This window comes from Pleurodeles waltl, chromosome 3_1, assembly GCF_031143425.1.
Source record: "Pleurodeles waltl isolate 20211129_DDA chromosome 3_1, aPleWal1.hap1.20221129, whole genome shotgun sequence".
NCBI classification, from domain to species: Eukaryota; Metazoa; Chordata; class Amphibia; order Caudata; family Salamandridae; genus Pleurodeles; species Pleurodeles waltl.
In genome coordinates, this window is record NC_090440.1 from 1,704,703,076 (window position 1) to 1,704,728,540 (window position 25,465).

The window sequence follows — 25,465 nt, forward strand, 5'->3', positions numbered from 1 at the left end:
CGCTGAAGCCATAGGAGATTGGAATGCAGAAAGCAGGGAAGACAGCGAAGGCCAACGATGTCTCATCAGAGGACTGTTGGATGCTGCCAACAGATGCAGAGTAGCATGCCACAGCTCTGGAGGACTGTGGCTACTCAGTGAGTTTAGGGGATGAGAAAGAACAGGAGGAGGGTGGGAAATAGAAACATGTTTTATATCTTTTTTATATTTTTCTATCATTTACAGTTTGTCGGTAACCCAATGGCCTCAAGGAATAATTAAATGGGAACTGGTCAAACTAAGGAGGAGTCAGAAGAGATTAGACAGTCACTTGAGTTAAGACAGTACCCACAAATTTAGCGACAGTGGTTTACGTAACAGCAATTACTCACTCCTCCAAGTATGTATGTGTGTGTATATATATATATATATATATATATATATATATATAGACATATATGTATATATATATAAGAATACTATATAAAAAGATTCTTACAATTAATAGTGCATATATAAAAAGTACATAGAAATAGACAGCACATATACATAACAAGAGGGCGATCTAAGACAATACAAGTGTTCTTTCCAATAAATACATCTCTACTTTCTATGTCAATGGGTATTTTTGAATTCATTTAAAAGCATATATAAGGATCGCCAATGCACTGTAGGTTGTGCCTTTAAATTCTGTTGAGGCATTTCAGTGCAAACAACTTATAACAACCACCTTCTTCTGGACTATCATATAAATGTCTTCTACCAAGTACACTTTCATATACTATATATGGATGTAATACAACACATTAAATACAACACACATAAAAAACATGAAAAACTATGACATGCATGATACTTCCATAATATTGTCAAATATAAATAAATCTAGAACAGCCTGTTCTAAAAATATCTTCTTAAAAAGTGCATATTTGAAGATCCATTCTACAATCAATGCCAATATAATTAAAACCATACACATCCCACCAACATCCTGTGTTATTCGTTAAACTCATCATTCATATTATCCATTCATTTTCACATGTTCACATGCCCACGTCCATGCTTCCAAGCATAGCTAACACTCATTCTCTGGCCTAGCATGACCATGATCACTCATCTATTGATAATACAATCCTACATTTTAAGCACTTTCTGGTCCACTTCACCTCACTAGAACTTATCTTGAGTCCCACCTACTCCAATCTATCTACTTCTAGCCTCCAGTGTGTCCACAGTGTCCTAAAGAAACAACATAACATCACTCTAATAATCTTTCCATTCAACACATGTGGTAATATACCATTGATCTCACAGTCACATCTTCACCGTCCTGGACTATCCAGTACCAGGTGTTAAAATGAATTCTCCAATGAGTCCCTGTTGGTGAGGAAGCCACAGTAATCCACCCTTACAATCAATGGGCACTTGACGTTGAGTAATTTCTCAAACTGTATGGAATTAACATAACTCCTATTAGGTAAAAGACAGCCTCAGATCAATTCCACCACAAATCTCCTAACGCAGCCATTATTACGTGGTCCGCTCCTCACAACATTAAAAAAAAAATTCCACTGAAAGCGCTCACTGATGTTGGACTACCTAAAAGAATAGAGGAGATGTGTATAATGCATCCCTCACACTCCCTTTGGTTCAAGGCACATCTGCTGCGATACTCATTACCGTCCTCCATCTCATCTAATAAACGAAATGATGGTGGCGTGTCTAGCCCTCTCCACTATGATGTCAACTTAAAATCGTATACCAGTAGAACAGACAGAAGGAACTCTCCCAAAAAGGCACTTCATAGAGATGTAAGGCCAAATGTAGCAAGGCTTTTGCGCCTCGCAAACAGCGAAAATCGCTGTTTGCGAGGTGCAAAACCCACATCGCAATGCCCATTCCCATTTTGCGAGTCGGTAACCTGGTTACCGATTCGCAAAATGGGACTGCGAGTCTCAAATACGAAGGGGTGTTCCCCTTCCTATTTGCGAGTCACAATGCAATGCAGGATTGCTTTGTGACCACGAACGCGGTCGCAAAGCAATTCGCAGTTACCACCAGTGTCACACTGGTGGTAACCCATTTGCAAAAGGGAAGCGGTCCCCACGGGACCCCTTCCCCTTTGTCAATGGCCTGGAAAAAATTTTTTCAGAGCAGCCAGTGGTCCAATAGACCACTGCCTGCTCTGAAAAAATGAAACTGAAACGTTTCATTTTGTAATGCATCTCGTTTTCCTTTAAGGAATTTAAAAGCAGTCACAGACATGGTGGTCTGCTGTCTCCAGCAGGCCACCATCCTTGTGAGTGCTACGACTCGCAAGGGGGTCGCAAATTGCTACCCACCTCATTAATTTAGGCCCATATGTACGAACACTTTTTCCCATAGACACAGAATGGGTAAAAACCTTTGCTACATCTGGCCCTTAATGAGGTGGGCCTTTGCGACCCCCTTGCGACTCGCAGATGGTATCAGGGACACCATCCTGCATCCGGCATTGCGACTCTGGCCCTTGCGTCTGTTGCTTCTCATGATAAAACCGCTAACCTTCACCAAACAACGCATACTTTTTGTTTAGAAAAATATGCAGCCATCAACTCGTCTGTGTTTACGTCCATAAACAAACCCATCAAACACACTGGTTTCTACTTATATCCTGAATTAGTACCACCTGGAGTTCTCGAAAATCACGACCACCACAGAATATACGCCGCATACATCTAGTCCTAGGGGAGTTTTTCGGCATTTGGTTTGTAGAACCCGTCCCCTTGGTGTGAGGAATTTCTCTCATTTTTATTTTAGCAAGAGTGGTTTTATATAACATCAGAACATGGAAGGACAACTTTCAGCAACACTGATTTGGCCATAGCAAGGAAAAGAGGAGGTACCTCAAGAAGAAACCAAAAGACAATTACTCTAAGTCCATATATGGAGTTTTATCAATCAGAAATATGGGATCAAGGTGTTAGACTGCTTCTTGTACGCAAGATCAGCCAGCTTTAACAAATTATGTGCTAAATAACAATAGTTTCGTATTTCAAGGTCAAATGTACCTTCAGAAACAAGGAACAGCAATGGGCTCCCATTTTACCCATCATGTACAAATCTATTTATGGGGTACTATGAGGAAATTCATGCTTGGAATGAAGATCTCTACCAGACAAGTGATAAAATAGTTTGTGGGTTAGAATGAGAGATTATATTTTTCTCATCTGGAATGGTACTAGATTATCTAGGTTTCCGCAACAATAATGGTTTTAACTTTAGATTGACACTGGAATATAGTGTCAAAAGTATTGTGCTTTGGGGCATTGAATTATACATGTGGAAAATGTCAGATTACAAAGGAGGATCTTTAAAAAGCCCACAACTGGTAATAGCTTAAAGCAATGCTACATAATGTCACCCGCGCTACCCGATTACCAATATTCCTTATGGTAACATCAGGGTGGTACCCAATGTTACCTGCTAGCTTTTACAAATGTGGATCCTGTGTCTGTTGTAAATGTTTTGGACAGATATACGAAATGTTGTCCTAACAACAGGATGTATTCTATATGTACTTTTATGAACTGCAATTTGACCTATTGTGTACCTGTAGTGTTGTGTTCGTGTAGTAAATTGTATGTAGGCTCTACAGCAATATCACTTAAAACACAATGGAAAGAACATATGCGAGTAATACATAACAAACATTTGTCATATCTTTTTGATAATCACTTTTCGTCTCCACATGAGGATAAAAATATTGACAACATAAAACTGTTGGAGATTCAGCAGGTCAGGTTTGATCATGCTTCTATTCAGGTGTATTATACGTTTGAGATTAGGTTGAGTTAATAGTATCATAGAGTTTGGTTTGGATTTGATATGATTTATCAGTGGAATATTAATTTAAGATTCCTCAAATAGACTTAGTAGAAAATCATGGGTAGAGGCTAAGATTAGGCTTAGTACAGGTATTAGGACAATGGAATTGTGAGGTTTTATAGGTAGTTCGAGTCTACATTAGGCATGCAGTGAAAATATGTGACATAATATCTTTTTGAGTTTTGCCTTGCTGGTAGTGTTGATTTTTCTGTTTGTTTACTTTTTTTAAAAGTTAGGAGCTTCTTACTGTGTGCAAGGGAAAGAGACTTGCAAAATGGATTAAATTTGCTTTCGGTTGAGTTAGGCTCAGTCACGTACTCAATGAGACCTTTGAATTTCCTCTTTCCCCTTACGTGTTCTTCCATTTTCAGCTGGTTAAACTGTGCAATCAAGTACAGTGAACATGCGGGCATTCGTAAGCCTAGGATTGGACGCGATTGGTATTTAAACAATCCATTTGGAATGATTCATGATTCTTTTCCTGAGGGAGACACTGGATGATTTGTGGTGATATGTGGAGGGTGAAACTTTGGTTGTGAGGTGTAAATATGGCTTTAACCCTTTCAATGTTTTCCTTTGTAGTGACCTTATTATGAGTATTTTACAAACACTACAGAAGCCTTAGGCACAGGTAGTGGTGAAGTGTCTGAAGAGTAAGTTTAATTTCCCAGTGCCTGGCTTTGAATAAAAACACAGTGATGGGGCCTTTCTGTGTACTGTGTCTTTGTGAAGAGCTGACTCATTGGGATAGTTCAATTTGGGGCTCTCGACTTGCTCTTTCCTTTATTGTGATTTGTTTAATTTAATTGGATTAGGCTACAAGAGAGTGTGAACTCCTATAATGCATGTTGGGAAATGGAGTTTCAAGTGGTTGTTCTTATATACTTGGCCTTTATAGCTCAAAAGAACATCTTTTTGTTCTTTACGGTTGTTGGTAATGAAATACCAAAACTTTGGAAGATTTAATAAACGTATTGAGAATTTAAGATTCATTTAGAGATAATATATATGGCTTTTATAAGTATATAATGTTGTTTGGTTGCTTTAAGATAATTTGTTTAGCTTTTTATTATTTTAGACATAGTAGTAAAAGGATTACCTTTTTTTATCTGTCATACTAGGGGTTTCATGCATGGTGCGGACATCAGATTAAAAGCAGGGTACTTCCATGACATATCTTGGTCGATATTGGAACAAAGTGATTTATGACACTGAATAGAAAAATGGTTAGAGATTCATAGTTTTAAGGATTAGGTAAACCTTATGAAACTGAGTACGATGAGAATTTCCAGCTTGAAATCATCTTTTCTTTATTTCTCGCCTAAGAGACAATTGATGCCCTACCTATCAACACACGTCAGATAGTCGTCTTGAATTCTGAGGTATTACAGTTGGGTCCAGGTAGGTTTTTAGACTAATTTCCCCTTTTTAATTCAAGAACTGAGGAATTTTGTTATGAAATAGTAGTTCCTGCATTTTTAAGAATGAATTACTTTCCTTAATTTTTTCTATAGTGCCCAACAGGGTGACAACGAGTTCCAGGGTGGTATATCAATGCAGATTAAAATGAACTGTTAGCAATCTTGTATATGATCATGTATGATATATGTTGTTGCTGCCTTTAGAAAGTGTCAGGGATCATTAAACGTGCTGGATGTAACACTACAAGTAAACTTTATGATGAAGTGCAAAGTCAAATTGGTTCATTAGTTTTATGGAGTTGGTACTATTACGTTTTTCTTGTGTGGAATATACTTCTATTTTTGTGTTATAACGATAATTATGTTTAAAGAGGACTGTGAATCTATTTTAAAATGAACCATTAAGAGCACTACATTTCCATATTTGAACTCAAGAGTAACTGCCTTTTGGTTTCTTCTTGAGGTACCTCCTCTATTTTGTGATAGAAAATAAAGTCTCCATTGCTAATTGAATAAACAGTACGCTTTCTAAGCCCTTTTTCCACCTGTACATCCCCAGAACCACAAATCATGAATGCCGTTAACATCTTTATATTGACTAGAACTAGTGAATGGCTAAAGTCCAGAAACTGCTTGCAACCATAGTTTCTAATTATAGGTGTGTATTAAATGATTTTTGCTATTTCTGTGCCAAGAAGGGACATCCTATGTATGTGTTTAATGGTAACTGCCAATCCTTGTCAACTTTCTGTTACATGTTTTAGCTACTAGGCCTCATTCTTTGTTTCTAACTCCTAATTAGTAAACAGCTTCTCTGAGGGCTTTTCTATCTCGAATTCTGCTTTGCTTGCTTCCACTGCTCAAGTTTGTCCCTTGTCAATCATTAAGTTGTATCGTTTTTTCTTGATATGTGTATGCTTTTTTGTCTTGTTTCAGTTGTGTGTCTAAAATTTCATGCTCCATCTCAGAAGACCTCTGATGGATCTCAGTTTAGTTAGTAAGAACCCAGGGTTTTGGTTCATTTTGGATTATTACCTCAGAATATGAGGAGTACTTCTGCATGTCAATAGGTGGCCCTCTTCAGCTCTGTGGCGGTGCTGACACCAGAAGTTATGTTTGCGGTGCCTCTATAGGCACCACCCCAGCGTGCTGACATCAGTTTCTTTTGGTGACATTTCCACTCCAGAACACGAGCCACAACAAATGTTGATGGACCAGTGTGCAAACACTAAGGATCTACAAGAGACACCCTATGTAGAGAAATCCATTCCTAGAGCAGTGACGATGGAAGGTTCAGTAAGGAATCTGCGCAAAGTCCATACTAAATGAGGCATTACCGAAGGTAAGTAACTGTTTCAGCTCATGGAGACTTTGTGCTGCAGATTCCTTACACTAAAACAAATACTCAAGCAATACCTCCCTGGAAGTGGTCTGTGAACACATTTAGACCAGGAAGTCCTGGAGGACTGAACAAGCAAGTACCTATTTTGACACATCTAAGAATCCCGGCAGTAGTGCTTGGTAAATGTGTGCCGAGACGCCCATGTCACAGCCTGCCGGATGCCCAGGGCATGAACTCTGCCAGCTAACGCAGTGGTAACAGCCTTAGTTCTTGTGGAATGACCATGCAAGTCCTCAGAGGTTTGCTTCTGGGCCAGTTCCTAGCAGCTTTTAATGCAGTGCACAATACATCTTGAGATGGTTCTTTTCTGCACACCCTTTCCTTTCTTTGACCTGACTAACCCAAGAAAGAGTTGATCGTCCACCCGGAACTCTGGTACGATTAATGTAAAACAATAATGCTCTTTTTGGACCAGTTGGTGGAGTCTTTAATCCTCTTTGGAATGGTGAGGCAGAGCAAATAAGGTCGGCAGTGTTCTCAGAACCAGTTTATATGGGAAAAAAGTCCTGCAAGTAGGGTGCACAGAGAGTGCCTGAGGTTCACCAACTCTTCTGGTCGATGTAATAGCCACTAGTCAGGCTGTTTCGATGGTCAAAAGACACACAGAGCAACTACGCATAGGCTTGAACAGTGAGCACATCAAAAAAGTCAAAAGCAAGTTTAGGTCTTATTGGGGCATGATGAAGAGTTTGAGTAAGTGGGTCACAACAGGTGACCGGAACAGGGAGAGTTGATCCAGGAACCGCAGAAAGCTAAATATGGATGATAGGTATCCTTTAACTGTACCCAAACCAAAGCTTTGTCGGGCTTACGAAAAAAACAAATAACCCCTGCAGAAGGGGCTTCAACATTTTTGGTAGTGCACCAAGCCACAAATTTACCACAAAAGTAGGTCTATACTGTCTTGGTTGAGGAATGCCGGCTGCCAGAATCCCATCACAGACGTCTACATGAAGGTCAAAAACTATCAACTGCAGCCGTTCACGCCATTTAAAAAAATGTATTTTAAGCATAAAGTTTTATATAGCGCAGTCATGACCTGTGAGGGTATCAGACCACTTTACAGATGATCGGATTAAGAAACAAGAGAGCAAACAACAACATAATCAAGAGAAGTACCGACTGTGTAAGTTCACAAATTGAGGAAAGTTACCTCCATAGGACAAACCGATGATACAATAGATTGGTCCAAACAATTGAAAAACAATCATGAGTGTAGAACAGGAGTCAAGTTGTGTGACCTGGAGCAGGTGTCAGAGCACTTTACAGATGATCGGATTAAGAAACAAGAGAGCAAACAACAACATAATCAAGAGAAGTACCGACTGTGTAAGTTCACAAATTGAGGAAAGTTACCTACATAGGACAAACCGATGATACAATAGATTGGTCCAAACAATTGAAAAACAATCATGAGTGTAGAACAGGAGTCAAGTTGTGTGACCTGGAGCAGGTATCCGAGCACTTTACAGATTATCAGAAATAAGAAACAAGATGCATGAAGGCGGAGTATGCACAGGTTCGGGTGCAGGAGCCTGCCCTGTTACTGTGACACTAGATCCTGCCTGAGGTGCAGACTAATTGGAGGACTGATGCTCATGATAAGGAGTTCAGAATACCATACTCTCTGTGCCCAATCCAGAGCCATAAAAATGACTTGAGGCAGTTGTTCCTGATCTTCTTCAGAACTCTGGACAGGAATGTTATCAGCTGAAAGACATATAGGAGGCCTTGGCTCCACTCAAGATGAAATGTGTCCCCAGGCAAGAGTCGCCTTGGAAACACCAGAATGCAGAAGTGCTGGCACTGTGAATTCTTGGCAATGGCAAAGAGATCTTTCCAAGTTTCACCCCAATCTCTGAAAAGAATTTACACCACATCCTTGATGGAAGGAAGAAAGTGTTTCAGTGGCAGGAGAATCACTCTTAACTCCAAAAGGTTAATGTGGAGCTGAGACTCCACCGGACTACAAAGTCCTCTTATCTCCACCTCTCCTGTGTGTCCTCCCCAACCGAGGAGTGACCCTTCTATCACTACAGTCAGTTCTGGTTGGGGAAGAGAGAGGGGTCTGCCGCTGACTCAGTTGCAGTTCACCAGCCACCACTGCAGGTCCTTTGCAGTTCCCTGCGAAATATGGACCAGGTCAGAGTGATTCCCCTGATGCTGCGAGTACTTATACTTCAGGTCCCACTGCTGAGCCCATATATGACAGTGGGGATTAGTGTTACCAGCACAATAGAGAATGCATTGAGGCTCAGCAGCCTCAGAGTCAGTCTCACCAAAACCCAGGATAGAGGCTCAACATCGGAATTAAAGTCTGAATATTTTGGACTCATCGCTCCAGAGGATAGGCCCGAAACTCCACTGTGTCCAGAATGGTTCAGATTAAAGTGAGTGTTTGAGAGGGAGTCAGGTGTGACTTCTGTATGTTGGAAGTGAACCCCAGCAAATGCAGGTGGTCCCTGTAGTATGGAGGTGGGTGGCGGCTGCTTGTGGCAAGCCCGCCTTCAACAGCCAGTCGCTGAGGTAGGGGAAGATCCATGACTTCCGCACATTGGCTGCGACCACTGCCATCCTCTTGGTGATTACCAGGTGGGGGCTGGTGGGGGCTGGTGAGGCCAAAGGGGAGCACAGCAAAGTGATAGAACTCATGGCCCAAAACAAACCATAGATAAAGCCTCCCAGAATGCATGACAGGTATATGAAGGTAGGTGTCCTGAAATTGCACAGCTACCATCCAGTCTCCAGTGTCCAGGGAAGACATGACTTGAGCCAAAGTAAGCATCTTTAATTTCTCCTTCTTCAGGAAGAAATTGAGAGGGCACAAGTCTAAAATAGGACAGAGGCCTCAGCCCTACTTGGGCACCAGAAGTAGCGGGAATAGCAAACATGACCTATTTCTGATGCTGACACCCTTTAGATGGCACCTTTGGCTAAAAGAGGCTGCACTTCCTGATGGGCAAAGGAGAGGTGGTCCTCTGTCAGCCGGTTTGAAGATGGTGGAATGGGTGGTGGGGTTTCTATGAAAGGGATGGAGTAACCTTGCTGAACAATTTGAAGTACCCACATGTTGAATGGTATGGGCTGCCAGCAGGGCAGGTGGTGTTGGATTCTGCTGCAAACATGTTGCCCCTGTTGATGAGGGGGCAAAGGGGTTTTAAGGATGCGGCTTTGGGGTGTGTAGTGGACTGGGTAGACATTTGGCTGTTCCCCATGGGGCTTGTGAGAGCCACGTCCATGAAAGAATAGGGCGGCTTTGGTGACTGGGGGGAGATTAGACGCAGCTGGTAGCCCCTACCGTAGCCACAGAAGGGGTTAAAGGCAGAGTGAGGTTGGTGTGGGGCCATGGAGAGACCCAGCGACTAGGCAGTGACCCTGTTGTCCTTAAAGCATTCCAGCGCAGAATCTACCTTATCGCAAAGAAGTGGGTGCCATCAAAGGGCATCTCCATAGTGGATGCCTGGACACCCCCCAGAAGGCCAGTAGATCTCAGCCAGGTGTGGTGTCCGAGTGCCACTGATGATGCAATCTCTCTGCCTAGCGAGTCGGTCATATCCAGTCCACAGCAAATGGTGAAGTTTGCTGTGTTCCTGCCTTTGGAAATTCCCTGGGTCAGGATGGCTTGTGCCTACTATGAGACCCTAGGCAGTATTTGCACAACAGAATCTCAAACAGTGGTTCGGCCCAAGAGACACACAGTGTTCACTGTCTGCAGTGCAAGACTGGTGTTAGAGAACATCCTCTTGCCAAATTTACCAGCCTCTTGGATTCCCTATGCAGTGATGTGGTAGGGAACACACCAGATTTGACTTTGGAGATGGAGGACTGAACAACCAGCCTCTCCAAAGTGGGACACTGGGAGAGGAGAGCTGGATTCCAAGGAGCAGCAAGCAGCCCCTGTGCAGAGCTCGGCCCATGCCCACAGCAGGACATCATTGTGGACTTAATTAAGAGAGAATAAATTCTGTGGGGGTGAATCCTAGCTGAAGCACCTCAGGCAAAATGTTCTTTTGAATGCCACCGAGGGCAGTGTAAGGCCCAGGACCTCAGCTACCCTCTTCACCATCATGGAAACCGAAGCCCCTTCCTCTGTAGCCAGGCTAGTAGGAAAGGTTAAACCAGTGTCTGGGGAAGTGTCCAGACCATTGATGTCCACCAGTGCCTCATACCAGTTGTCTAAGGGCTCTTCCAAGGGGTTCTAGTAGCTATAATGATCCTCCAATCCTCCCCAATCATACTCTTCACAGAGCCTTTCCCAAAAAAAGGAAACCTTGGCTCCGACTTAGAAAGAAAATCAAGTTCCGCCCAGCGATGGAGTCAGTTTTGGGTGACGAGAATCCAGTTCTGTATCAAAGTTGGGTTGCAGCCCCTCAACTGGAGCCAGTCCTGATCCTGCACAGGATCCAGCGGGCCTGACTGGAACCAAGGGCGGACCCACCGGTGGGAATCCTGTGATCACCCCTCCCCCTGCAGAAGGTGAACCACCCCACAAACGTTCTCTGCGACCCAGACAGACACCAGAAACTGTTGCCAAGACCCAAACCACCACCAGGAAATGAGCCCCTCCTGAATGTCTCCCTTGTGTGCCACTGAGACACCTTGTTCACTTTGGACTGCCATTGCTCCTTTTCCTATGGCCCCATTGATACTGGACATATGCAACAAACCACTGGGCCACTACACTGAAGTCTATATCCACCGTCACCCCATTCTATTGCACTATCCCATCCTTTTTGTCACTTCAATGAACATCCTTGAACACAACTGAAGTTTCTGTGCTTTATCATACAACAATATGTAATGTCTTAAACTGCATTATCCTGTGCAAATGTTCTGTAATGTGTGAATCCATCCAATAAATGTGTGTAATCAGTCTATAGTCATCACATCAGTACACTGTTGTGACCACACCAACATCTGCAAAAAGGGAAAGCATAAGTGACAGTCAATTGAGAAGTAAAGGTAGTGCTTGGCACAACACAACGGCCACACAGCACTTAAGTGTAATGGAGGTTTGAACAGAAGTACAGTCTTACCTGAGTGTCAGTGGAAGTACTGCTGTATCATATGTGTCCTATTGTCCACATCCTCCTTCTCCTCCTCCTCCTCCTCCTCCTCCTCCTCCTCATCACTGTCTTCAGTGTCCTCTGCTGCCACAGGTGCATTGTCTCCCCCCTTCTCCTGCAGATAGGGCACATGGGCCCTCGTTTTAGCATTGGCGATATTGACCGCCTACCACCACGGCGATGGCCGCCAACATACCGCCGCCGTGGCTACCAGCCATCTACTGGTATTATGACCGCCGACGGTATTACGCCAGAATGCTGGCGGAACACCACCGATGGTCATGGCGGCGGACGGCGGTAAGGCAGAGCTGCTGACAGCACCACCACCACACCAGCAAAACACCGCCGACCGTATCAGGAGCACTGATACGGCCTGGCGGTGTTTTGCTGGCGGACGCTGCTGCTGACAGCAGCTCCACGGACCAACTACTGCCGGAGGACCCCATGCAAGCAGGTAAGTCGGGTTCTCAGACCGGAGAGGGGGGTGGGTGGTGTTGTGTGTATGTGGGGGTGTGTGTGTGTATGTATTGGTATGCGTGCTTGCGGGTGTGAGTTGCGTAGGATGCATGCGTGAATGAGTGATTGTGAGTGTTGTGTGTTGTGAATGCATGTGTGTGACAAGGTATGTTGGTGTGTGTTGCGGTGTGTGGGTATGTATGTGTGCATGCATGGGTGGTGGTGGGTATGCCTGTGTGCATGTGTGTATATGGGTGTGCGTGTGTATATGTGCGGGGGCAGGAGTGGGAGGGGGAGGGTGGGGGAGAACTCTGAGGAGGGGGAGGGGGGCGGGGGAGACCCCTATCAGTGCCAGAGAAGGGATTTCCTGCCACGGATAGTGCCTACCACCATGGTTTTCGTGGCGGTGAGTTGCTCACAAAAACCATGGCGGTAGGCCGGGTCGTAATCCCAAGGATGGGAATGTGGCAGCTGCCGGGCTGGAGACTGAAGTCTCCAGCCCAGTGGCCATTACCACCCTGGTGGTCGGTGTGTTAAAGTGGCGGATTTGGATGGCGGTAACCACCATGGTCCAAATCCCTTTTTTTTTTACCGCCAACCTGTTGGCGGTATTACCGCCGCTTTAACAACGACCGCCAAGGTTGTAATGAGGGCCATGGTGTCTGAGTGCCAAATTGTGCAGCATGCAGCAAGCCACCACTATCTGGCAGACCTTCTTAGGGGCGTAGAATAGGGATACATCAGTTACGAGGAGGCACCGTAACCTGGCTTTCAGTAGCCCAAATGTACGTTCAATAACCCTCCGGGTACGCCCATGTGCTTCATTGTACCAAATTTCTGCACCTGTCCTCGGATTCCGGTTTGGGTAGCCGGATTCACCTGGAAGTAGTGAGGGACACACATTACTCATGTAGAATGGCACAGAGTACAACTTCAGGTGGCATACAGTGACATACATTGGGTGAAGACTCAAGATCACCTATGAGCCACACTCTGTGCCTCTGTAGTCATGCCATCACCTGTGGGATGCTACTATTCCTCAAAACATAGGCATCATGCACAGATCCAGGAAACTTGGCATTGGCGTGACAGATGTATTGATCAGCAAGGCACACCATCTGGACATTTATAGAGTGGTAACTCTTCCTATTCCTGTAGGCCTGCTCATTTCTCCTGGGAGGGACCAAGGTAATATGGGTCCCGTCAATGGCCCCAGTCACAAGTGGTATGGGTCCCATGGCGTAGAATACAGGCTTCACATTGGGCAAATCTTCACTCTGGGGGAATGAGATACAGCTGCTCATGTGTTTTAGCAAAGCAGCCAAAACTCTTCCAAGCACATTTGAAAACATTGGCTGTGACATTCCTATGGACAAGCCCGCAGTCACCTGGAAGGAACCACTTGCCAGGAAGTGGAGCACTGACAGTACCTGTACTGCAGGGGATATTGCTGTATTGCTACAGATAGCAGGAATCAGATCTGGCTGCAATTGTTGACACAGCTCAGTAATTGTGACAGTGTCCAGACAATAGGTCATAATGATGTGCCGTTCCTCCAGTGTAGCCAAGTCCACTAGGGGTCTGTACACGGATGCTTGCCTCCTCGTCCGCAGTGGTAGGTATCTAAATAAACCAAACATGAGATGTGTGGGACTACAGGAAGTATGGACACACAATATCACAGTACACAGAGCATGTGTGTATGTAGCAGACTGGAATTGTCTTGGTGTGTACCATCGGTATCTATGATACTCATTATATTGTCCGCCATGAGTACCAGCATTATGAATTGACAACCGCCTGTCTTGTATGCAGGGACAGGTGAAAGTGACCTCATTTTGCCTGCGTTTGGCATCATGGCGGAAGGCGGTTTGCAGCGCAGTGCAATTCCTCATTGTTTAACATGGAGGTCTATGGAGTACAGGAACCAATGATGATCAACGCCGGCGGTGACGGTGTTCACCGCCGCGGACGTGACCGCCATTTTCTCTGTTCCACTCCACTTGATTCCAGAGTCTCTACAGATCAACACCTCCACTGCGTGTGCTGCTGTGTCCTGTGTCTGGAACCCACAATGGCCCGACTACAGGGGAAAGGGCCCCAGCCTTCACATCGGAGGAGTTGGAGAAGCTTGTGGATGGGGTCCTACCCTTGTATGGGCAGTTGTATGGGCCTCCAGACCAACAGGTGAGTATCTTATGGGTACGTTGTATGCGACATGGCTGTATGAAGATGTATGTGTGTGCTGACAGTGTGTCATTTGGGGAGTGTATTTATTTGCATGCAATGTGTATGCAGAGATACGGGTCATATGTGGGCTTGATGTGGGATCTATGCAGTATGTAAGCTATTTCTGTTACAGAATGGAGTGTTGAGTTCATGGTGTCTGTTCGTCTGTATTCCCTGTGCAGGTCAGCACCCATCAGAAGAAAGGGTTGTGGCATGCCATCACCAAGGTCGTGCGGACCCTGGGGGTCCTTAGCCGGCGGAGCACCCACTGCAGGAAACAGTGGGAGGACCTGAGACGGGCCCGGAAGACCGCAGAGGCCCAACCGGGGACAGCCTCCCAACAAGGGAGGGGTGCCTGGCATACCATGGCAGACATGGCTTAGTGAGTCCCAGTAGGTGTGCAGATGGTAGTGTTTGGGTTCATTTCTGCTGTTGTTCCCAGGTAATGGTTTTGCATTGTGCTTCATACTGCACAATGTTAGTCCCAATGAGTGTTTGTGATGTGTATGCCTTATGTGCTGTTGTTACTGTAATTGGCCCTGTGCTCTCTTTCTTTCTCCCCCACCCTCTCTCCTTTTCTCATCCTGTCCTTGTGTTCATTTGCAGGGGAAACGGCGAGTGGGGGAGCTGCAGTCCATGGGACCCAGGAGGCAGAGTCCACCAACGCCAAGGGGACCAGTGGATTGGAGGGCGAGAAGAGCACCATGGGGGAGACAGGAGCCTTGACATCTGACTCAGAGTCCTCCTCTGATGGAATCTCTCTTGTAGTGGCGGTCCCCTCTGGGATCCCCCCAGCTACAACATCTTCCACCACCTCCTGTACCAGCACCGTCCTCCCAGTAGCCCCCCACCGAGTTGCTCCTTCACCCCAGGCACCTCTGGCCCTGCCCCAGTCAGTCCCTCTGCCCTCACTGAGGAGGCTGTTGACCTCCTGAGATCCATCTCTATAGAGCAGTCAACCATAGTGAATGCCATCCAGGGGCTCGCATCCCAGATGCAGCAATGCAATGCCAACCTAGAGGGCATTCATGGTGGCTTGGCTGCCCTACAGAGATCGTTTCAGGCTCTGGCCTCCTCTTTGATGGCAGTCAGTGTCCCTGGTTCTTCCATCCCCCCTCCAACTACCTGTTCCCAGTTCCAAAGCCCTCTCCCCCCACCCATCCCAGCATGCACCCAAGACAACTGACAAGCACAGGCACCACACTTCACTCCACAAGCACACACACAGCCAACACACAGAAGCACATACAACACATGCACCTGCCTCTACTGTTTCCCCCTCACCCTCCTCCCTCACAGTCCCCTCAACACTGCAAAAACTACATCTTCAGTCCCAGATTGTGTCACCTGTGCAGCCTTGCCCACACTCACCACAATAGCAGACATGCAGACTAGCACCCCATTCACCACATGCGCAGTCACCACTACCACCACCACAACCTCATGCAGCACACCCACTTCACTTGCAGACACCACCACAGCATACATACAAATGTCCTGTTTGTCCTCTCCCACCCTGTCTACCCCCTCCAAAGACACATAAACGCTCCCACTCAGACACTCAACAGCCTTCCACCTCACACACGCACACTGACCATGCACCTGCAACCCAGTCCAGCACACCTACTCCTACAACCACTCCCTCTACCTCCACTCCCAAACCTCCTCCAACAACCCGCCCCATTGGACCTAAGAAACCTTTTATTTCCCACCTTGACCTCTTCCCTCCTCCTCCCCCCGTCCTGCCCCTAAGAGGAAGCTACCTCTTCCCCAGCCCAGTACCTCCAGCTCCCAGTCTACTCATGCCCCTCCCCCTGCAGCTACACCTGCCAATAAGGTGCACAAGAGTGCCACTCCGGCTCCCCGCTCCAAGCCAACACCTCCACCCCTCAGCAAGAGAGCTTAGGGGGTCCCAAGTCCAAGGATCACCCCAAGAACCCCCCTACACTCCTCACCCCTACCCCCTGAGGTGCCTGCCTACCATCAGCATGATGCCCCTGACCAGTGGAGTGACTTGGGCTGTCAGGAGTCAAGTTGGGCCTTGGATGTTGCCCTGTGGCTTTTCACTGACATTGGACTGGCCAATGGCCCTTTCTGTATGTATATATATATATATATATATATATATACATATATATATCTTTTATTTTATTGAGGTCGCTGTTCCCACCGAATTACAGTGGTTGGACGAAAGGTATGTGTCCTGCCTTTCTTTGCTCCTGGCTTATGTTGTTGTTGAATTTCTCTCCAGATAGTTCTCGGTGTGTGGTATGTGTGTATAGTGTGTGTTGTGCGTGTGGGTGTGTCACTCTCCCCTCCCTCCCTTGTGTGCTAGGTGGCTGTACTCACCCTCGTCGTCGGCGTTGCTGCTCCTGGACTGCCATCACTTAGTACACAATCGGTAGGACTTCCAGTACGGGTTCCACGGCGGCCGGGGACTCCACTGTGTCCCTGGAGGTGAGTGTCTCCTTTATATGATTAGTTTCCGCCAGGCTTTTGGTGGCAGTGGTCCCGCCCCAGAAATCCTGGTGGTCTGCTATGTCATATTGTGGTGGGTGGGGTGTGGTGTTCCGCCAGCCTGAAGATGGCAACCGCCGTGGTCAGTGGACGGACCACACTGGCGGTTCGGGTGGTACTTTGGCTGTCTATGGAAGGGATCACTGCCATGGTCATAATTTGGCGGTCTTCACCGCCAGCCTGGTGACAGACCTACCGCTATCGCCGGTGTGGTGGTCAGCTGACCACCAATGTCATAATGACCACCATTGTGCCATATAACTAAGTTAGGTTAGTGTGTGATTAGTCTTGTTCACTTATATACTGATAGACACAATTATCACCTTAACAGTTCAATTACCTGGGACTGCTGCATGGAACGCTTTAAAGATAAACATTTGGACACAGTCCAGTGTCTTTTTTAACCCCTTTGGTGCTGAAAACGGTGCCTCTTCCGCACCAGTTCTTGTGTGACACATGAGGTAGGAAATCCCTCTGGTGCAGGCACTAAAGGTATTTCCTAAACTTGAGAATAGCCTCTGAAGTTGGGAAAGAGGTTTATTTCAGTTTTTTAATTAATATGACAATCGGCGAGCACAGCACGCTGATGTAATTTCAGTGAAAAAGAAAGTGTGTTGAGCTCTTGGGCTCATTTCACTTTCACTGCATCGGTGCTTGCAGGGCTATCTCAGCCCTCCGAGCACCGATGCAGAAGAGAGAGGTATCACTGGAATCTCCCCTTTCTAATGGTACCTTTCCCTAGTGGATCCCTGCTTGGGGATCGCCACAGAAGGACGATCCCCAAGCAGGTTACACCACTAAACACCAGGCAGGTGGACTGGCTCCTTGGGCAAGGGCCTTTGCTCCCCGAGGGCATTTTATTTATATTTCAGTTTTTCCACTCCCCTGCCCCCGAGGGGGGGTCAGAAAGCCCTTTAGGGGCCAGGAACTATTTTCTTCTTAGTGTAGGGGCGGGGACTGTCCTGAATGGGCACGTCTATGACCCCACCCCCCAAAACAATGGGCACAGTCTTTCTGCTCACTCGCGGGGAGTGCAGATAGGGGTTATTACCCCCAATTTTCCCCAAGGGGGGGGCAGAAAGCCCACAAGACACCAGGGAATTATTGTTGTTTTATTTAAGAGGGGTGGGGGCTGCCCACAATGGACTTGCCATGGCCCCACTGCAGATAAATAGGGACCAAACTCTTTCTGCCCCTCTGGTTGGCAGATGAGGCAATAGCCCCTGATCTCCCCTGGAGGGGGGGGGCTGGAAAGCCCACTAGGCACCAGGGGTATTTGTTTAGAAAAGTCTAGGTGTTGTGGCTGCCCAGAATGGGCATGCAATAACCCCAACCCCCCCAAAAATGGGCACAGTCTTTATGCCCCTTTGGGGAGGTCAGATGTAGGTAATTACCCTGATCTGCAGACTGCCCACGGGACACCAGGGAATAGTTTTTTTTTAAATAAAGAGCAGTGGTGGCTGCCCACCATGGGCGTGGCCATGCTCACAACCCAAATAAATGGGAACACAATCTTCCTTCTTCCCTGGGGGGTTGATGAGGGTAATTACCCCTAATCCACCCCCAGGGCAGGAGCCAGACCACTAGACACCAGGGAATTAAAAAAAAGTAGAGTGGCGGGGGCTTCCCACCACCGTGGGAATGGGTATGTCCCTACCCCAACTGCAGTGGGCAACAGTCTTGCTGCTTCCCATTCAAGCTAAAGCATCTCATCCCAATGGCAAGGAAGAGGACATTTGACTCTTTTGGATGTTGATTTTACATATGGGCCAGGACAGCTTGGCTACCTTCCAATATCATCCCACTTGCAATGGTGATCAGCTGCACTTTTAGGGCTTGGGTAGGCTGCCACCTGGAAACGCCTACCAGATCCAGACACTTTTGAAAACTAGACATCTGGGGAGTTCAGGGTGTGGTGTGCTTCTCATCCAACTCACACCATTTTCTTACCCACAATGCCCTGCAAACCTCAAATGATGACTAACAACATACATTTCCTCACATTTCTGTGAGCTAAACATCTGGAGTCTGTGGGGAGCCACAAACCATTCCCCTAAATTTCCCGATAAAAATGGTACCTCACTTGTGTGGGTGGGCCAAGAGACCTTGACACAGAAAGTCCCTAAAGTGCTACATGGAGAGATCAACAACAAGGACAGCTGTGAGATTTGGGATCATGCTTAGCCGCCACCCATGGAAACCTACCAACCACATGCATTTTTTAAAGTAGACAACCAGGGATTCCAGGTGGTTTGCCTTGTGTGAATCCCATGGTGTTTTCTTACTCACAATGCCCTGCAAACCTCCAACTTTGTCTTAAGTCACACATTTTCCTACATTTATGTGATGAAAACTTCTGGGATCCGCAGGAATCCACAAAACTACTACTACCTATCATTGCCCCACCTGTGCCTATCAAAACTGTAAGGAAATTCATGACTTTGGCAAAGTTTGAGGTTTGCAGTGCATTGTGGGAACAAAAACCTAATGGGATCCACACAAGTCATGCCATCCTGGATTCCTAGTGTCTAGTTTTCAAAAATGTACAGGTTGGTTAGGTTTCCTGGGTGCCAGGTGAGCTAGGGTTCCAAAATCTAGAACTACCACATTGGAAAAAGAGGGTTAGTTTTCCCTGGAAAAATGTGCTGTGTCCCTGTTGCGTTTTGGCCTGTTTCTTGTCGCAGCCACTAGGTCTACCCACTTAAGTGAAGTACCATTTTTACTGGGAGACTTAGGGGAATACTTGGTGGAAAGTATTCTGTGGCTCCCCACAGATTCCAGAACTTTCCTGTGGCAGGCTGTGTTACGAGCGGATCAAGTAGAGTCAAAAGAATGGGGTGTCTTTATGTTTGAAATTTTATTCTCTGTTTATTCACAGGTTATTCTCTTAATCATTGTTTGAAGGCTTTTTGGTAAGTCTTGGGGTTTCTGCTTTTCTCAATTTCTTTCTTTTCCCTCCTAGGTATCCTCTTCCCCCGGTCTCCTCCGGTCTGTGAAGGATGTGGGCGTCTCCCTCGAACCCCGGCAGAAATGAAAAAAAAAAAGAAAAAGGAACAGGTAAGTATTTCTGAGGTACTGGGTGGGGTATTGTGCTCGTGAGGGAAAAGGCAGCAAGTGGGCAAGTTCGTGAGGGGTTGATCAGTGGTGGGGTTTAGGGTTCCTGGGGTCCATAACATGCCTGGTTCCCTTCGTGCCCCTTCCCTTGTCTCTCATTCACCCTCCCCGTCCTTCCTCCCACTTCCCTAGTGCCTTTCCCCGTGCCTGAGATTCCCCGTGACCCTTCCTGTCCCTAGGAGGGACCGTACCTTGTCAAGCCACGACCCTCCTGGGTCGTGGCGGCTTTCTCGTCTCTCCGGCGTCTCTCCCTTCTCCGGTTCCCGCGTTTCGGCACTTCCTCTGTGGACCTCCTCCTGGTTTCTCGCAGGGGCTGCCAAAGACTCTGTCCTCTTCTCTCCGTCCTGGTTTCTCGTCGTGCTCCTCTCTTCTCCTCTCTGGTTTTCCGTCGCGCGCTTCTCTTCCGGATCAGCGTCCTTTTTCAATCCCCTTGACCGGAAGTCGTCGATGCTGTAACGACGTGGCGTCTCCCCGTTGCCAGGGGAACGCCGCGCCGTTTCCGTGGAGCCAGCCGAAAGATGGGGGACTCGAGGTGAGTAAGACGCGGCCTCCGGGACCCGTCTACATTTCCATACCAGAAATGTGAGGAAAATTTGTTTTTTAGTCAAAGTTTGAGGTTTGCAAGGGATTCTGCATATAGAAACGTAGTGAGAGCCACACAAGTCGGTCCATCCTGGATATCCCTAAGTGTCTCATTTTCAGAAATGTAAGGTTGGCTAGGTTTCCCTAGGTGCCGGCTGAGCTAGGGTCCAAAATCTAGACCTACTCACATTGGAAAAAGAAGTTCAGCTTTCAATGGAAGAATGTGATGCTTCCATGTTGCATTTTGGGCTGTTTCTTGTTGTGGGTATTAGGTCTACCCACAAAATTGAGGTGCCATTTTTTGTCAGGAGACTTTGGGGAATGCCGGGTCACAGGAAGCTTGTGGCTCTCCACAGATTCCAGAACTTTCCATCACAGAAATTTGAGGAAAATGTGTATTTGTAGTCAAAGTTTGAGGTTTGCAAAGGATTCTGGGTAAAAAGAAATGTGGTGAAAGCCACGCAAGTCAGCTCACCCTGGATACCCTTAGGTGCCTGGTTTTAAAAAAAAAAATGTGCAGGTTGGCTAGGCTCCCCTAGGTGTCAGCTGAGCTAGGGTCCAATCCTAGAGCTGTCCACACTGGAAAAAGAGGGTCCGTTTTTGGTGGAAAAATGTGCTGTATCCATGTTGCGTTTTGCGCTGTTTCCTGTTGGGCGCACTAGGTCAACCCACACATGTGAGGTACTATTTTTATCAGGAGACTTGGGGGAATGCTTTGTGGAAGGAAGTTTGTGGCTCTCAACAGAATCCAGAACTTTCCATCACCGAAATGTGAGGAAAATGTTTTTTTTTAATCAAATTTGGTTTGCGGTTTGCCAGGGTTTCTGGGTACAAAAATGCGGTGAGAGCCACACAAGTCAACCCACCCTTGATACCCCTGTGCCAAAGCTTTTACAAATGTACAGGTTGGCTAGGTTTCCCTAGATTCCAGCTGAGCTAGGGTCCAAAATCTAGAGCTACTTACATTGGAAAAAGAGTGTCAGTTTTCTGTGGAAAAATGTGCTGCATCCATGTTGCATTTTGGGCTGTTTCCTGTCAGGGACACCAGGGCCCTCATTATGAGTCTGGGGGTCTTAAGACCTCCAGACCCGCGTGGCGGTCTCACCGCTGATGGGCCGGAGGTGAAGACCACCAAATTACAAGTTCGGCAGATTGGCCTAAGCCAAACCACTGATACTCAACCCGTCCGTCTGCTTTTCTGCAGTCAACCGGGCTGGGGGTGAGCACCTCCAGCCCGGCAGACGCCGTAATAGCACTACCAGTATTACGACGCAGAAGACCGCCAGAATTTTTCTGGCAGTCGCATTGCCAGAAAAAGCTGGCGGTCTTGGATCCCAGTGACAGGAATGCAGATTCCTGTTGCTCGGATACTCCCACACACACATCCACATACCCACACACATGCACCCACATACTCCCACACACAAACACCCACGCACTCACGTCATACATCCCCATTCACACTAACATACATACACATACGCACTCATGCACGCATTCACTCCTCTTTTCCCCTCCAGTGCATACATACATTCACACCCCCCTCCTCCCTCCAGCACATACATACATTCACCTCCTCCCCTCCAGCGCATACATGCATTCACACCACCCTCGCCCTGCACTGCATACTTGCACTCACCCGCCCTCCCTGTCCACTGACATACATGCACCCGCTCTTCTCATTCACTCACACAAACATGCAGCCCCCTCCCCGTCCACTTACATACACATGCACCCGCATACATGCACTCACTCCTTCCATCTGCTCAATTGCACTCACGCACTCAGTTGCTCACACCTGCACGCACGCACTCACGCACTCACCCCTCCCCATCCACAAACACTCACACCCCTCCACCCCATCCACAAACACTCACACCTCCCCTCCCCATCCTTAAACACTCACGCCCCCCACCTCCATCCACAAACACTCACACACACCCATCACCCCATCCACAAACAATCTCTCACACACACTCCCCTTCCCCTGCATTCACGGCATTCACACACCCACACACACACACACACACACACACACACACTCTCCTCCCCTGTCAGACGATCCACTTATCTTGCCTCTCGAGGAGGTCATCCGGGAAGGGACGGGTCCCGGCGCTTCCACCGCCAGCAGTGCCCCACCATCAGGAGACTGCCATGCTGTATTACGTGTCGTAATATGGCATGCGGTGTACTTTTGGCATGGTGGCGCCGGCGGTGGAACTGCATGTTCACTGCCGACTGCCAGCATGACTGTCGGAATCCCACCTGATTTTGGGCAGAATTCCAGAATCAGTCATAATAGGGCGGTCTTAAGAAGACTGCCAGCACTGGCGGTTTTTCGGCACCCGCGGCTTCGGCGGTCTTACAAAAAGACCGCCGAAGTCACAATGAGGGCCTAGGTCTACCCACACAAGTGAGGTACCATTTTTAATTGGGAGACATATGGGGAAGCTATGTGGAAGGAAGTTTGTGGCTCCCCTCAGATTCCAGAACTTTTCATCGCAGAAATGTGAGGAAAATGTGTTTTTTTTAGTCAAGGTTTGAGGTTTGCAAGGGATTCTGGGTAAAACAAAAGTGGGGAGAGCCACGCAAAGTCAGCCCATCCTGGATCCCCCAAGGTGTCTAGTTTTCAAAAATGTACAGTTTGGCTAGGTCTCCCTAGGTACCGGCTGAGCTAAGGTCCAAAATCTCGGAGTCCATCAGTCTAAAGGCAATGAAGTGTAAAGAGAAAATAATGCAGTAGGCTTTCTCCTTCTGTGCACTGAGGGTCTGGAATAACATCCCTATATCCATCAGGATCACTCCAACCCTGGACTAATTTAGGAAAGAGCTGAAGGTGCCCTCTTTAAAGAGCTCTACAGCACAAGGCAATAATAGACAACTTTAGCTCCCAAAACCCAGCTACCATTTCACCCATTTGTTGGCTGTATCCTTGCCTTCGATGTCGTTCAGTACTGTGGTGTCTTCTGGTTAAATTCTCACTTTACATTTAGTACATACATGCATACCTATTCCTTGATCTGTTCCCAAACTTTAGCCAAACACTGAAAGTTTCCTGTTCTAACTATTAGTGTTACTATCTTCCCAATACATCTCATACTATCCCCTCACAATAAATAAGCAAGTCCTGAAATGTATTTGAGCAAAAAACTTCTATACATCATAAATGCTCTCAATGATCTCCTCCTTACACATGATTAGGCACCAAGTGTAAAACCATTAATTGAAAGTCTGCAATACTATGATTGTATGTTTGCAAATGTCGACCTACAGATGAAATGCCATTAATTGTCCTTATCTCAACCTTATCTTCCAACCACCAGAATTTAGGTTAGCTATGCTTTTGCCTACCATAAAGTACTATAAAATGTTTTTCACAAACCTACAAGTGAAAATTTAATACTGTCCTAGCTTTTCTACTAGGAGATATTAATGCATGTAAGCATACTAATTAATACTAACTGCATGAGGGGCAGACTTGCTATAAAATAGGTCGCGTAAGGAGGACTAAAGACGGCTAGGTAGGGTTTGGGAGGGGGAGAAGCCCAGGTAGAAAAGGGTAAAACCCTGAGTGCCCGCAAACTGCACTTCAACATTATTACAGCCAAAAGGACCCAAAATAGTACTAAATGTACATGAGCTCAGTGCTGAAGTCCAGAACCACACATGGCCAGCCAGTGTTATTGCAAACATTCTCTCATAGAAATCAATGACTTAAAAAACTGTTTTGGAAATAATGCTACTTGTGAAATAAATTATTTAATAATATGAATACATTTAATTTAATGTTAACAAAAATCTAAAAAGAAATTATAAATTATTTAATTAAAAAAATGTAACAATAAAAAAAAAAAAAATGAAAATTACTGTAACATTAATTTTTATTCAAATTACTTTAAATTAACTCTATACATCGCTTCACCACCCGAGCAGAGATCTCCCTATGGTAAAGTAAATGGCAAATTTTAAAACGTTTATTCAACTTAAAAAAACATTACTTTAAAAGTGGTATGTTAATTATTAACTCATTCCATGCAGAGGATTGCTCGGGGCTGTCCTCAGCCACAGTGTGTGTGTGCTGAGGACAGCTCCAAGTTGTCCTAGCCCCCACCTATGAGAAAAGCACTGGTGCTTCTACCATGGGCTACCCCATGAAATGCCCCCACCAGCCCACCAGGTATGGCAGCAGAGGCGCTTCCGCTGCGACCCCTGACCCACCCCCTGGTAATCTGATGACGTCAGCGCGCTTGCTGCATGCCAATGAGCCATTTGTTTCCAGCCATTGGAGGAAACAGGTAAGTTTTTCCTTCTGGGACAGATCGGCGAGGGCAGAGAGGCACAGGGGGAATGGAAAGTTTTTCCTTTTGCCCGGTGTGTTTCTGCAGTGCATTCCAGCAGCGGGATTGCAGGTGAGGCTGCAATCCCGCAGAATGAATGCATCCACTAACTACCAGGTATTTTCTTTTCTTATGCGAAGTGGTCCATAGGTTAAGGGTTGCTTCCCTTTATTGGGGTATTAATTTTGGCTGTTTCTGCCCCCTTGGGGGCAGGACGGCCATTTTTTAGACTGCTCTGTCCTGTTGGGGGCAGAAAGCCACTGGATACCAGGGGGTTCAATGTATATCCATTTCAAGGAGTGAGCCCTTGCTCAAGGGTTGCACCCCACTAATGGGGCCATTCCTTTTGGCTCCCCCCCCAGGACAGATTGGCCATATTTTTCGGCTGATCTGTCCCCAAAGGGGGCAGAAAGCCACTGGACAACAGGGATTAATTGAGGTACATGTCAAGGAGTAGCCTCTTAGGCAAGGCTCGCTCCCTATTAATGGGGGCAC